General features: G+C 42.3%; 1 protein-coding gene and 2 long non-coding RNA genes across 6 annotated transcripts in view; 2 read left to right on the top strand and 1 right to left on the bottom strand.

The window, feature by feature from the left end:
• FTO (FTO alpha-ketoglutarate dependent dioxygenase) overlaps positions 1 to 14,590 on the top strand; it is a 357,038-nt gene that overhangs the window by 243,691 nt on the left and 98,757 nt on the right. The gene's annotated exons all lie outside the window — the stretch shown is intronic.
• LOC123619331 (uncharacterized) lies at positions 7,072 to 9,931 on the bottom strand. 2 transcript variants are annotated; one of them, XR_006727897.2, is made up of 5 exons: positions 9,819 to 9,931; positions 9,281 to 9,378; positions 8,612 to 8,695; positions 8,206 to 8,328; positions 7,072 to 7,714 (listed from the first exon to the last, which is right to left on the bottom strand). It is a non-coding gene; the product is annotated as an uncharacterized LOC123619331 (long non-coding RNA). The 2 variants fall into 2 exon arrangements; XR_006727898.2 differs by having other exon boundaries at positions 9,756 to 9,893.
• LOC141578683 (uncharacterized) overlaps positions 10,019 to 14,590 on the top strand; it is a 38,198-nt gene continuing 33,626 nt past the window's right edge. The window contains exon 1 of the long non-coding RNA XR_012509302.1: positions 10,019 to 14,590. This exon is cut by the window's right edge and continues 27,243 nt beyond it. This is a non-coding gene — a long non-coding RNA (uncharacterized LOC141578683).

The raw sequence follows: 14,590 nt of genomic DNA, 5'->3' as shown, positions 1-14,590 counted from the left end.
ACTCAGAAATTAATTCTCCTGTTTGGGGAGCCATTGCCTCCCTTACAGCCCGTTAATAGGATTTATAAAACATCATTTCAGACAAAGTCATTTATCTTATTTGCTAACGAGACACAAAATTTGGACTGTCTGGAACCAGGTAATATTTTAAGAGTTGCCCATTTGTTCCATACACCTTCAGCTTTTCAATGCAGTCATTTTTAATGGTGGTTTTTATAGCATCAATAAAAATATTTTCATATAATTCTTCCTTGTAAATATGGTTAAACTTTTAGCTTTCTGCTACTTGGTGACCTGTTAAATAACTTAATGTACTTTCAAATTGATTGTTCAGTGCCAAGACAAGAAGAAGCCGAGAGGAGCCAGCTTTATGGCGCTGCCCTTTTATGTTGGGGCCCTAAGCTGAGCTCTGAAAGAAAAGAATTCTAGCAGAGTTTGCAATATCCAACTTGGTATAGTTTTTTTCATCTCTAATTCTGAAAGAGGGAGTGTGGGCTAAATTGCTAACTTCTCTCTCATGCCTATTTTAAGAAGTTAGTGTTTTCTTTTTTCTTTCTTTTTTTTTTTTAATGCAAGTATTGTCGGTTTATAATGTTGTGTTAATTTCTGGTGTACAGCATAGTGATTCAGTTGGCCATATATATATTCTTTTTCATATTCTTTTTCATTATAGGCTATTACAAGGTATTGAATATAGTTCCCTGTGCTGTGCAGTATCTACTTTATATATAGTAGTTGGTATCTGCAAATCCAGAACTCCCAATTTATCCCTCTATGCCCCACCTTTCCCCACTGGTAACCACAAGTTTGTTTTCTATGCCTGTGAGTCTATTTCCGTTTTGTAAATAAGTTCATTTGTCTTGTTTTTTTAGATTCCACCTATAAGTGATGATATTTTTCTTTCTCTGTCTGATTTATTTCACTTAGTATGACAATCTCCAGGTCCATCCATGTTGCTGCAAATGACATTATTTTATTCTTTTTTATGGCTGAGTAGTATTCCATAGTATATATGTATATACCACGTCTTCTTTTATCCAATCATCTGTCAGTGGACATTTAGGCTGTTCCCATGTCTTGGCTATTGTATATAGTGCTGCTGCGAACACTGGGGTGCATGTGTCTTTTTGAATTATGGCTTCCTCTGGATATATGCCCAGAAATGGAATTGCTGGATCAACAACGCCCAAGACTTATGAATAGTCCGTACTGTTAACTGTTCAGCTGCCACTGCTGGTGGCTGATCTCGCAGCGTTTGTGTTGTGACAGCTCCTTTTAGTATTTTAAGGACTCTCTATACTGTTTTCCATAATGGCTGCCCCAAACTGCTTTCCCACCAACAGCGTACAAGGGTTCCCTTTTCTCCACACCCTCTCCAGCATTTATCATTTGTGGACTTTTTAATGATAGCCATTCCGACCGATGTGAGGTGATACTTCATTGTAGTTTTGATTTGCATTTCTCTAGTAGTTAGCGATACTGAGCTTTTTTTGTTCATGTGCCTGTTGGCCATCTGTACATCTTCATTGGCAGAAGTTACTATTTTAGGTGGTACGGAAAGGAGATATTCCATCCATGTAATGATCTCTGGGCCACTTTTTGAGCACTTACTGTGCTCAGTGCTATTTCAAACGCTTCGTATGTTGTTTAATCCTTTACAGCAAACTCATGCAGGAGTTACTGTTGTCACCCCTCATTTTTGAGGTGAAGAAGTTTTGAAGTCTAGAGAAATTGAGACTCTCTCCCAAAGGTTATATAGCTAATAAGCAGTGGAGCTAGGATTTCAACCTTGGCAGTCTGGCACCAAGGCGTAGATTTTGCCCACTGTGCTTCGCCACACTTCATGTACTACTAAGGGTTTTGTTGTTACTGTTATTTCTTTGCTTTTATTGGTTGTATCATCTGAATCAAGCATCTGTGACCTGGAAAGACCCTTAAGACAGTCTTCCTGCCCGCACCCCCCTTCTCCCAGTTTAGAGAGTCATATCACATTTAGAAGACTTCGATGCCACAGAAATAAAAATAAATAAGACATGGTGCTCACAGTACTTACAGTTTAGTTCATGAGGAGTTTGCGTATGTGATCTGGATAAACAGAATGCCAAGGAGAGAAATACAATTTCTATTGCCATGAACATTCTTCAGGGCACACCCAGAGGGACACAGCTACCTTTGCTATACCCAAAAGGCTGGAAACGTGAATGTCTAATTTGACTCGCTAGCACAGGAAGGCCACCTAAAATGTACCCTCTTCTGTCACTTAACTCTCAGTGTGTGTCCTCTTTTTCTCCTTTTCAATGTGCCCAAGTTAAGCTATTAAGTAGCTAAAATGACGCTAAGCCCAGATCACGGTGTTTGGGAAAACAACGCCCAGGACTGGTGAATAGTCCGCACTGTTAATTGTTCAGCTGCTGCTGCCGGTGGCTGACCTGGCAGCGTCGGTGTTGTGACAGCTCGTTTGCATTGATGAGGTACATGAGTATCAGCAGCGATGGCAGGAGTCGGGGACGAGGCTGGGAAGCCTGGAGACAGTATCAGATCACGTTTCACCAAGAGAACAAGATTGATTTATTGGGTTACACGAGGGTGCAGGGGACCCGGCACCACAGTACCACATGCTTTTTTTATTCCCTCGTCTGCTAAGTATGCAAGTACAAACAGCTTTAACACAATTTTTTTACCTAGAAAGGAGCCTGGGGCTGCATCCAAGTACATTTAACATATGAAAATTGAGCTGCTTTGAACTTGTATGTTTTTGATAACTGCTTGGTATGCTTCCTGGAGGACCACCTGTAGGCTTTTCTTTCCAAATCCTAATCCCTTTGATTGAGTGCCAGGACAGATAACTCTCATTGAATCACTCCAGTCTCATAATTCTTCCTTCATTCAGAGTTGAAAGGGAACAGCTCCAGATTCAGTAGGCAAATCCTGAGATTTAGCTAAAGTAATTCAAACACTTTAAAACTGAAATTGTCTTGTCCTAAAATAGGCTTCAGGTGGGCTACCGAATGTTTACGCCAGCCAGTTACTTCCACGCACTGCAGGGCGGGGCCGAGAAACCCCCTTTTCTCCACCTCCTCCTCCTCCTCCCGCCACCAGCCCCCCCACCTGTCTCTGTGACCAAAAAGGATGCAGAGGAGGACAACTTGGAGAGTTTGGGGTTACGGGCCCAAGAACAAGCTGGGCTCCCCTCGTTTCCTCTCCTCCCAGCCCCCTTTGGGAGGAAGAAAAACAACCATGTTCTTTTTATCTTTACAAATGTGCCTGGTGGGGACTAATCTAAACCAGTTCAAGATGCTTTTATTTAAAACTGTTTAGAGGAGCAGAAGGTGCTGCTGTATTAGAAATAAAATGGCATCTGGGCCTCTTTGCCGCCCTGCCCCTGAGCTGCCGTCTGTCTCTGTCTCTCTCTCTCTTTTGGCACCAACGTGGATTTCTGCTGCGATCTCTGTGTCAAGTCTTTTCAGAGATCATGTTTACTAGAAGATGGTTCCTTTCACTGAACTTCCTGTGTCTGTCCCACTTGGCCGGAGAGGGCTTCTGTTGGGGAGAGCCATCTTCTTTCCCATTGTGTCCAGTGCCCCATTTCAAAAGGAAGCCTGGGAAGTCCTTTCCGCATTCTGTGTGTGACGGGGCCCCACTCAGCTTACTTGAGTGACTGTTCTCTCTTGGGTGAACAAGCCTTACCCTCCTCTTGGCCGCCAGATGGAGAGATAGACTGTAACCCTATTTTCAGAGCACTGGGGATCTGAGTGCCCCACTCAGGTTGAACTTGAGGCAAGACTGGATTTATTCTCCCCTGGCTAGTTTCCCACTTATAAAAATGGGGCTACTTCACTAATCGTGGACACCAAAGCTTAGTCAAGAATGTAGCATATTCGTAAAGTAAAAGATGTTATGTGATGGAAAAGGCTCAAGACTGGAATGTACCCCACAGGGGAGGACACAGAGTGCTTCAGCAGTGGTCCATACACTCTCATCTGAATGCGTTTTACAGCCTCCTGCTGGACTGCAAGTTCCCTCGAGACCTGTGCTAGGATTCGACCCTGCCTAGCTCGTGAATTTGGACCCATCGACGGTATAAGTTTATTAACAGCCTAGTTCATTAAATCCTTCCCTGGTTTCTCCTTTTCTGTTTCTCTCCCTGCAAGGTTTTGTTTTTTTTTTTTTCTTTATGACATTGGAATCATTTATAATTTTAAAATGCCTCTAATAATGCCTAAAAACAGCGCTTGATTTTAATGCGTGCCGCCTACCCGTGGAAGGATCGTGTCTTCATCACTGTTGATTCTTACAGCGATACTTTGGACTGAAAGGAGAAAGTTTATGACACGTTTTATTATATCCCTAAATGTGAAAGAGGATTCTAATTTCAAAATAAGTGGCTATACTTTTTAATTCTTATTTAGCCGCTATAGCTGTTTTAATATCCCTTTTATGGTCGACTGGTCGATGTTTTAAAACAAGTTCTTCGGGGACTCCATGCCCATTAGTCCCTGGCAATAAAACCTGAACTTTACTAAAATAAAACATGGTGCCACGGAGCAATTAAGAGGAGAACTTTCAGAGATGACTATGAATGTGAAATGCGGTGATTTATTTTATTAATGGATTTGGGGGAAACCAGCCTACCTCTTTTAAGCTCAGCTATGTGTGTTTGGGGGGTTTTATATTTTTAATTTATTTCTTTGTTTCTCTCAGGGCAATAGGGGGTTTTGCATAGTGGGCTCTTAAGGTATAGCAATCCTTTTGTAACCTCCTACTTCTGAATTGGAACCTTTATTTTTTTTTCATTTTATATGGAAAATGGGGGTGATGTCACTGAGGAAAGCATTTTTCCCCAAAGTGGTTTTGGGAACCAGAATCTGCTGATGTGTTATTAAAAAAAAAAAAAAAGCAACAATGCAGTAAAGCTAGGCTTTGTGCTTTTAAATAATTGCAGGATTTTGGGGATCTATCCCTAACCTGTGCGGTTTTACAGCAGCACAAAATACAGGTTTTTCATTTCATCAGAGTTTCTTAAAAAACTTCGGGACGCAGTTGACAGTGAGTTCTCTAACATTATAATCACTTCTTTGTTTACGAAACATAGTTTGTAATAATTTAGGAGTGCTGCGATTTAGTAGTTGTTTCATTTGCAAATGGAATTGGCCCGGCTAACCTTTGCAGGAAAGAGTGACTTTTAAGGCTTTAAGACTTTCGTTGACTCTCCGTTGTGAACTGAAGGACAAAGTAGGTTCAGGTTGTAAAAAGCTCCAGCCTCCTCTCTGTTTCCCCTGCTACCCGCCCCCACTCCCAATGGTAGGTCGGCTCCGGAGCGTTTACTGTGTCCCAGGTCTTCCATCTACTGTACTTTCAGGTTTCCATCCCTCTGCTCATGTCTTCTCTCCGTGGACTCCATTTTTACCTTGTCTCATTTCCCCGCACCGGCCCCGCAAACTACACTGTTCCTTTGCCCCCGATGCAGATGTTTTCTCCTTTAAGACGCCTTTTGGACACAGCATCCAGGGCTTCCTCCTGCACCCACGCGTCATGTGTAAAACACAGCCGGCCAGCTGTGTGCCGCCGCCCTGTCGCCTCCTTCCCCAGCCCAGCAAACTGACCTCCCTTTTCCAGTCCGTGCCACTTTCAACAGATTATTGCTCTTATGTATCATGTTAAGCTTAGTTATCTGTGTAAATATTTTGTCTTGTTCACCCCAAAGTGAGCCTCTTGAGGGCAGAGGTTGTCCTATCTCTGAGACCCAACCAGCCACAAGGGCACAATAACTCTCAAATGAATGTGTGAACAGATGTTTTCTTGCCTTAAGAAATGTCAGGAGATGCCCAGCACCACTAAAAAAAAGCTTCTGTTCACCTAAGTTCTTAAAAGTCTTTTTTTTTTTCTGTTTTAAAAGTCATTAATCAGCCCACATGACCCTACTGAGGAAACCTCATATTAGAGCTAATGAACATTGACTCAGATCATGAGGAGCTGGCCAAGAACCCAGGGTTGGCCAGTGGGAAACCTCAGCCTGGAAACTTGACTCTTTGGGTTTCACAGCCAGTACCCTGGCAGCTGTACTGGCGTTACTCTGCCAGGCACACCTCGTCGCCTGTCCAAGAGCCAGTCACCTCTCCTGCCTTGTTTCTTTACCCCACTAAGAGAATCAAATTTTGTTCCGCTGGTGGATAGGGGGCCCTTGATTTCAGGAAAGTCAGCTCCTCGGCCAGTCCCGGGGTGGGGTCAGTCAGAGTTGGGTTAATCAAGTCATGGCCATACTATCCCTCCCTTGCAAATGGGGGGACCATGCGACAAGTTCTAACCTACGAGATGGAAGGCAAGGTCTGCTAGGGCTTCAGGGAAGGATTTCCTTCCTGGGAAAAAGGCAGAGTCATATCCTCTGGCCTTTCAGAGGCCTTGGTACCCAGCAAGAGGACAGGATGCTGGAGCCACAGCAGCCAGCTTTCAAAGATGAGAGGACAGGTATGAGGACAGAAGGCTGTTACAGTAATACTGGTGGAACAGATGTACAGAGAGAGCCTGGATCCCTGATGCCCAACGTCAAAACCTCCCACCTCCAGACTTCTTCTGAAATAAATAAGTATCCTGGTGGTTTCAGCTTTTGAGAGTTAGTTTTCTGCTATTTGGGGCAGAGCACACCATACCTGATTGCTTTTAGGGGGAAAAAAATTAAAGTGGTGACAGCATCCTAAGAGGAAACATAAGTGACTGGATGAAATACACAGAAGTCATGACAACACAGTAGTCAACACAGCAACAAGAAATTTGGTGGGTGACTTGTATACATTTGTTAAGTGGCAGGGGAGACTCACCAAGAAGGTCCAGAACATTCATCACACAAGGAACATTGGAAAGCATTATCTTTGGTGTTCCCAGCACTGTGCAGGATGTTGAGGATGCAGAAATAGAAGACGGTGTCTATCCTTAAGGAACTTGTAGTCTGGTGAGGGAGACTGGTGAGTAAGCGGCAGTTAACTAAGAATGTGATCATTGCTGTCTTTTGATAGGAGTGCACTCAGGGAACTCTGGGAATTCAGAGGAGGACCATGGAATCGTGGCCGGCTGGGGAATAGGCGGGGTCTGGAAAGACTTCTTGGAGGTATTAATATCTGAGTCTTGAAGGTGGAATAGGATTTTGTCAAGTGAAGAATGGTGGGGAAAGGCGAGAAGGGGCACTCGAGACAGAAGGGACGTGTGCCAAGGTGAGAAATGGAGAATTTGAAAACTGCAAGTCTTCTGCCCTATTTGATCGAGATCTTTTTCAGTAGAATTTGGCAAAACTGGTGTAGCTACAAGTGTTCTGTACATTTCTGGTATTTAAAAATATTTTATAATGATTTCTAAGTGGATAAATGGGAGGTGAGAGAGGAATGCAAAGCGTATAAAGCAGCATTTCGCAGTGCATGTCCCTCAGAGCTCTAGGTCCTTGGGATGCTGAACACTTGTAGGTGGAGTAAAAGAGGAGGGAGTGGTTTCTCCGGTCAAATCAATTTGGGAAGTGTTGCGTTAAATAAAACTGAAGAGTTTTCATTCCTGCAAGAATTCCCAGAGCCCTTACTACCCTCATGTTAACTGTCACTGTCCAAAAGGAGGCTACCACCTGGAACATTTCCCAAAATGTAGTTGACCATACGCTCCTTTTTATGTAACCGTCTGCAGAACTGAGGCTTTGGGAAGGACTGGTGATACGCTCTTCCTTCGGGTAGCTTGACTGAAAAAGACAGTATAGTTACAGGGTGGCAACTAGGGTGCGGTCGCATAAAGGGAGACATCTCGTAAGATGGGAGAGTCAAGAGCATGTGTATATGCCAAGGGCGGAAAGCAGTGGTGAGGGAGGCTAAAGACACCAGAGCCGGAGTTCGTGATTGGGAGGGCAAACAGGCTATTTGAGATGACAGGAGAGACAGAATCTTCAAGGACTTCTGCCAGCATCTCTGTTCAAGATGTCAAGATTGCCATAGTACTGTTTCCATGTTCTAGGAGCAGGTTGGACTCTAGATCAGAGACTTAGTATACATACACCAGAGTCTACTTAACTGAATTTAGGTATCAATATTCAACAAGTCACAAAAGACAGAAACCCCAACCCAAATTGACTTAAGTAGGAGTTTAGTGGTTGTTGTCATTGAGAAGTACATGGTAAGTAGCTTCAGGCATAGCTTAATCTAGAGATTAACCATGTTATCAGGACCTATCACTCACCTCGTAGGTTCTTCTTAGTTGGTTGCACTCTTAAGTTCCTCATAGCTCTTGGCAGCTTTGGCCTCTTCTGGTTGCAAGAAGGTTGCAGCTCCAGCCTTCACATCAACCATCACACTACTAATTCTATGAAAGAAGAAAAACTTTCCTTTCTCAAAAGCCCCGGCTCCTTACTGTGCCTCCTTAGTCTGAATGAATTATGTGTTCATCCCTGAATCAATCCCTGTAACCAGGAGGTAAGGCATATGCTTAAATCAGTCAGTGTGCAGGCCTCCCCTCTCCCATGAATGGTGGTAATTCCCAAAGGAAAACCAAGGATTCTGTGTCTCAAGAGTGGGATATGTAAAGAAGGTAACTCCCTCCCATCTCCAGAGAAAGGAAATTCCCAAAACAGGCCCTTAGATTTTACCCAAGATGGTTTGAAACCCTCAGTGTTGGAATGCTGGGGATCCCAGATGTGACAACGTGAATGAGATCCCTCCGTTTGCCGCACCTACAGAAACAAAGGGCGTTGACAGCCGTCGTGGGGAATGCTGACTGATGCTTACTGAAGAAGCCCTGCAGTAAATCCTCTTTAGAAATAAACAAAAAGCAGTTTTGGGGGACCCAGCATTCACCAAAGACCAGAACCTGTCAGCTACAGGCAGAAGTCATTAGCGGGATTTATTCGTGCCCATTGCCAGCATGGAGTCCAGGGGGAGATCCGCAAAGGGGCCCTCTCTCTCCCGGAAACCTAGCAGAGGCGTGAGGAAGACTTTCTGGGTAAAGTTTCAGAGAACCTAATGCATAAATCCCCTTAACAAACACTGGGATTTGGGTTTGTAACTCATCCCGCTCAGCTTAGGTCCCGTGGAGGCAAGCTGCCGTGGGGCCAACACGACCAAAGCAGGGGAGAAAGGGGTAGAATTTATGATGACAATAGGGAAACTGCTTAAAGTGATGACTTTTTCACAACGTGGCATCGTGCACGTTTTTCCTTTCAAGGTAGTCCCTGAGCTGTTGCTAAAGATCCCGTGAAAACAGCCAGTTGCTGGCTGGTAGGTGTTGTCCCCTTCCTTTGATTTACAACTTCACTAACCTTCATTTCTCCTCTGATGGAAGCCGTGCCGTAAATCGGCTGGATTCTCCCAAACTCCATGGCAAGTTAGAATGGGAAAGTCTAGGTTCTCTCCATGTCTGAATCATAGAGGATATCATTAGTTTGCTGTTTCTGCTTCACCAGGAAATTTTTAAAAACAGACATGCATTACTATATGTAATAGATGAACAACAAGGACCTCCTGTCTAGCACAGGGAACTATATTCAGTTTCTCGTGCTAACATACAATGGACAAGAATCTGAAAAGGAAAACAAAAAGTGTGTGTGTGTATGTGTGTAAGTGAGTCACTTTGCTGTACACTTGAAACTAACATTGTAAATCAACTACACTTCAATAAAAAATAATTGAAAAAAACAGAAACAAAAACAAAACAACAACAAAACAACACACACACTTCCCTACCCTGCCCCACCCCCCCCAGCCCCCACTGACAGACATTCTTCCGAGAGGTACCTCTGGCTTGGAGAAAAGTAGCCAGAGTTTACATCCAGACAGCGAGCCGTGATCTCTCTTTACCTATTTGTTGCATTAGCTGCAAAGTCAGAGCAAATGGTGAGTCTCAGAGGAAAAGATGCAGAATGCAGCCTGCTGAATAAAAGAACAGGAATGAGCTCATGTGATGAATGCTCTGCTCTATTAGTGCTTTGGCCGTGGATTTGGCCGCCATTCAGCAGCCTCCACGGCCAGCGTTCTCCCTGCTTTTTCTTTTCCTCCTCCTGTTTGGTTGCAAACTTATTTTGACTGAGGATTTACTTGTCACCTCATGTTGACATTTCAAGTTATTGCATTAAGAAAAACACAGGAGAAAGCAAACAAGCAAGTATATTCCAACAGGTCACCAGGCATAGAAGTCATACTCAAATTTCAAAGAAAAGGAAGGGGGTGGAGGTGGAGAATGGAGGACAGATATATTTACAAGGGGGAAAGAAAAAATCCTCCTAGCTTTTTGGGCCCAAGACAGATCCTAGAATCTGGATATTTTTCTCAGCTACTGGGACGGCTAAGAGGGGAGATTCTGGTCCCAACTGAAGTTGCCAGGTAATTCTGCAGAATCATGCTACCATTCTGATGTCTCTGATTATAAGTGACTGCAACAACAAAGTGAATAAGTCTGCTTTAAGAACTGTGTCTCTAGGGGACAGCTTTGCTTTGGTCTGTGAATTCCCCAAAGGCAAGCTGAGACTATGTAAATTAAAGAAACAGAGCCTGTGACAACCAGCTCTGTGGTTTTATTTGATTTTTCCAAAACACATGTCCGTCAGCATGTTGTAGACACCACCATATGATTAAAGCACAGCAATAATCACCCCTATATTGCATTTTAATTGGTATAATGTGTGATGACTGGTCCAGTTGGAACCACTAGGTATACTTTTACCTTTGAGCAATTTCTTTGATTCATCAGACTTTCTAACAACGTAAACAAGGAGTCAGGAAGTCTGCACTCCGGGCAGGGCTTGGCCACTCATCAGCCTGGTGAACTTGGATAAGTCACTAAATATCTTTGGATCCCATTTTCCTCAGCTATAAAGTGAAGGATTTATGCTAGATAGAATCTGCCTAGTCTTCCATTTCTGCAAAAGCCCAAAGCCTTTTCTGGTCTCTGGAATTTCATTACTGAATTCAGAGATTGGAAATCTCTTTAGCAATTGAGTCTCTTCCCTTGTCATCTGTGACAAAGATGACTTTTGTCTAAACTGTGGGTTTCTGGAACACGTTTCAGTGAATGGCATCATACACGTCTTTAATTAGCTTACATTAAACAAGAGAGGGAGGAAAAAACAGCAATAGCAATATAAATAGTTCTTCCTCTGCCATTCCATTCCACAAGCACTTGCCCTGGAGTAAATGTGAGACAGGAGTCAGGAATCTGCGTCGTCCTCTCAGAGGATGAACATCTTCCTGTTTTGAGTGTGATCCTAACACCTTAAAGATATATATTGTTTTTGCACAACATGGCCCCCAAACATAAGGCAACTCTGTTGCCTAACTGAACGTTTGGCACTTAACTGATGTACTGTATCTGTTCCAATGATGGAGGGATCACCTGGCTGTGTTGGACTTACTGAAAAAGGGTATATTGACCTACAAGTGACAGGTCAATATTTAAGTTCAACTTTGAGGGATTGTTGAGTGTAATGTTGACTCTTCACAATTTTTGCTTTCTCTGATGACTTTAGAGTCTGATAACCCTGCCCTTTCCCCTGTTCCCACAGCTGAAGAAAAGACTTATCTGTAAAGACCAGTAGATTTCATATTTTATCTCTGCTTCCATTTGGTTTGTGAAATGATGAGAGTGGAGTTAGGGATGGGAAAGCATGTTAATCCAACCCACTGTACTTTATGGCTTTTAAGGCTACTGAACTAGCCTCTCAAGACTTATTCTTTCTCATTGTCCCCTGGGAACTTGCCTTTCAGCCTGTGATCACCAGGTTGGGCTCTCAGACAACATGTAAGCCACCAGCTTCATGGCCAGCCTTGGAATCCTAGTAGGATTTGAGCTCAGAGAGCGCTTCCTTTGGGCCATATGATTGGTAACATCTTATTCCAAACACTTCCAGAAAAAGGCAACAGATTTCTACTTGAATGAGTCCTTTTTAACGAACTAAAAGCAAATGAGTGGAAAAAGATTAGGAAGAGACACCAACAGGAGTATTAGAGCCTCTTTATCTGGTTATGAAGCTACATTTTTAACAAATTCTAAGCACATATATTCCACTTAAACCTCTTCATCCTTCTCTTCCATTGGAGGCAGGTTCACAGAAAGAGATTTCTGCTTCTCCTGATAGTCACTTTACCCTCCACAACTCCAGAAGCACTTCAGATCTTCAAAGCTCTTAATAAACAGTGACTTTTACAATTATTTATAAAGCAGTGATACTTTAAAAAAATTGTTTTGCTCTCTTAAAAATGTATGTCATCGTAAAGACAATAATGACAGATGTTGATGACAATAAGGAAACATTAGAACCCTTATATGTTGCTGGAGCGGGTGTGGATATAAAATGGTGTAGCCACTTTGGAAAACAGACTAGAAATTCTTAAAATTGTTAAACATAGAATTACCATCCGATTCAGCAGTTTCATGCCTAGTTGTCCAAAAGAAACAAAAACATGTATCTCTACAAAACTTATATACAAACGTTCAGAGGAGCGTTATTCATAAAGGCTAAAGATGGAAACAACCCAAATGTCCCTCGAGTAATCAATGGATACTCAAAATGTGGTCTGTCCGTACAATGGAATACGATTCAGCGAGTTTAGAAAATGAAGTACTAATACATGCCACAATGTGGATGATTTTTGAAAACATGCTAAATGAAAGAAGCCAGTTACAAAATGCCATGCAGTATGTCCCTGTTTATATGAAATGTCCAGAATAGGCTAACCTGTAAGAGACAGAGAGTGGATTACTGGTTGTCTAATGGGGCTGGAGTGGGCAGAAAGGAATATACTAAAAATCACTGATGTATATACTCTTTACCTGGGTAAATCATCCAGGATGTGAATTATATTCAAGAAATACAATTAAGAAATAGGCTCAGAAAATGTTTAATTATCATTACTTAGCATGTTACATCTTTTGGGGAAAAGACTGTATTAAAAATTTTGCAACTAAAAGCAGCAGAATTCCCCATGTTTGGTTATTCTTTGGATATAACTGTCTTCCAAATCAAATTCAAGTTGATGTTTGCTCATTGTTACCATGCGCTGAGCTGTGGCATGGACGTAGGGTGTGGCCATCCAGTAACGAGGAAACACCCGTGTCAGGCATCGCATGCCGTTTAAGGGGTTTGTGTCCTTAACAAAAGAGGACAGGTACAAAGCGGGATATGTCACACTTACACATGAGAATTCTCCCGTAGGCCAGGTGAACACTCTTATGGTTTTGATACGAGGCACCAACTCTAATGTGATGAAGCTGTATACCCTGATGACCTGGAAATTCAGTGGAATGCCTTAGTATTATGGGTTACCTCCAGGCAGAACCAGATTTCTTGTCTTCACATCAAAGTAGATGTAAAAGGGAGGAAAGCCTATATATAATATGTATATATGCTATGTATGTAATTATTACATTGTTATTATTATATTAATGCACTAGTAGCTGTATAACGTGGCTGTTTCCCAAGCACTGTGCTGATATATGTAGTGCATACTACTTTTTATGTACTCATTTAATCCTCATGGGAATCCTTTGAGGAAGATATTACTACCATTTTGCAGTTGAGAAAACCTGAAGAGAATAGAAGTTAAGTAACTTGTCCTGCTTACCCAGCCAGTTCTCATTCAGGATTCATGAGGCATTTATCAAGCAACTACTAAGTACGGACATTAAAGATACAAAGAAGGATCAAACACAGCCCCTGCCTTCAAAGAACTTAGAGAACTGCGCCGGGGCAGAGTTTAGTTAAGTCATTTCAAAGGTAATGGAACTCAGATTGGGGGATTTTTCTGGCGCCTGTCTTAGAACTATATGGCCAAGATGAACGCGATATATGGATATAAACAGCAGGGTTCTAATGGGAGGAGGTGTCCTGGAGAAAACGTTATTAACTGCGTCTAGGACTCTTGGGAGCCACTCGTTTATTATTAAGTTCTTTGATGACACAGACCATTGCTCAGGAATCTCTTCCCAAGGCAGTTTATAAACATCAAATAATTTTTATGGTGGGTAGTTCCAGAAAGGGTTAAAGTTAGCTTCCCTGGGACACAAAATGGGAAGGTAGCTGAACATGATTTCAAAGGGATTTTTTAGGAGAGAATTCCAATTACAGAGAAGTCATTTCCCTTTCTAGCTTACTAAGCTCTATTTCAGACTAATGCAGCTTCAAGATTCATATCCCTTCTCCCCTTATTTCAACAGATATTTTGAATATGAAAATCTTATGTCAAAACTTAGCCAAAGCCTTCATCAGGCTTTTGAAAGGCTAAGTAAGAATTCTGTTTCTAGGAATAAAAAGATTCAGATCAGAAAGATTCTTTGCCAGCTAGAGTTCTTTTTTGGATGGTAGTTCAAGCAGCCTTTAATCATATTTTTGTTGATTATTTATTAGTTTCCCTGGGAAATCAAAGACTCGGTAACGTAAAATGTGTTTTCCCTAAGATATTTTATGAATCAGAATCCCCAGTAAAGAAATAATGGAAAATACATTGCCTTTGCTGATATGGACTAATTAGTAATTAAAACACCTTTCTCTAGGCAGTGCCCCACGTGGAAATGCTAAATGACCCAACTGGCCCAATTGTACCAACCACGGTTTCCATACAGCCAGACAAACACAATT

The sequence above is a fragment of the Camelus bactrianus genome, chromosome 9, assembly GCF_048773025.1.
Source record: "Camelus bactrianus isolate YW-2024 breed Bactrian camel chromosome 9, ASM4877302v1, whole genome shotgun sequence".
NCBI lineage: Eukaryota > Metazoa > Chordata > Mammalia > Artiodactyla > Camelidae > Camelus > Camelus bactrianus.
The sequence above is the reverse complement of the archived record's forward strand: the minus strand, read 5'-3'. Positions and strand labels throughout refer to the sequence as shown.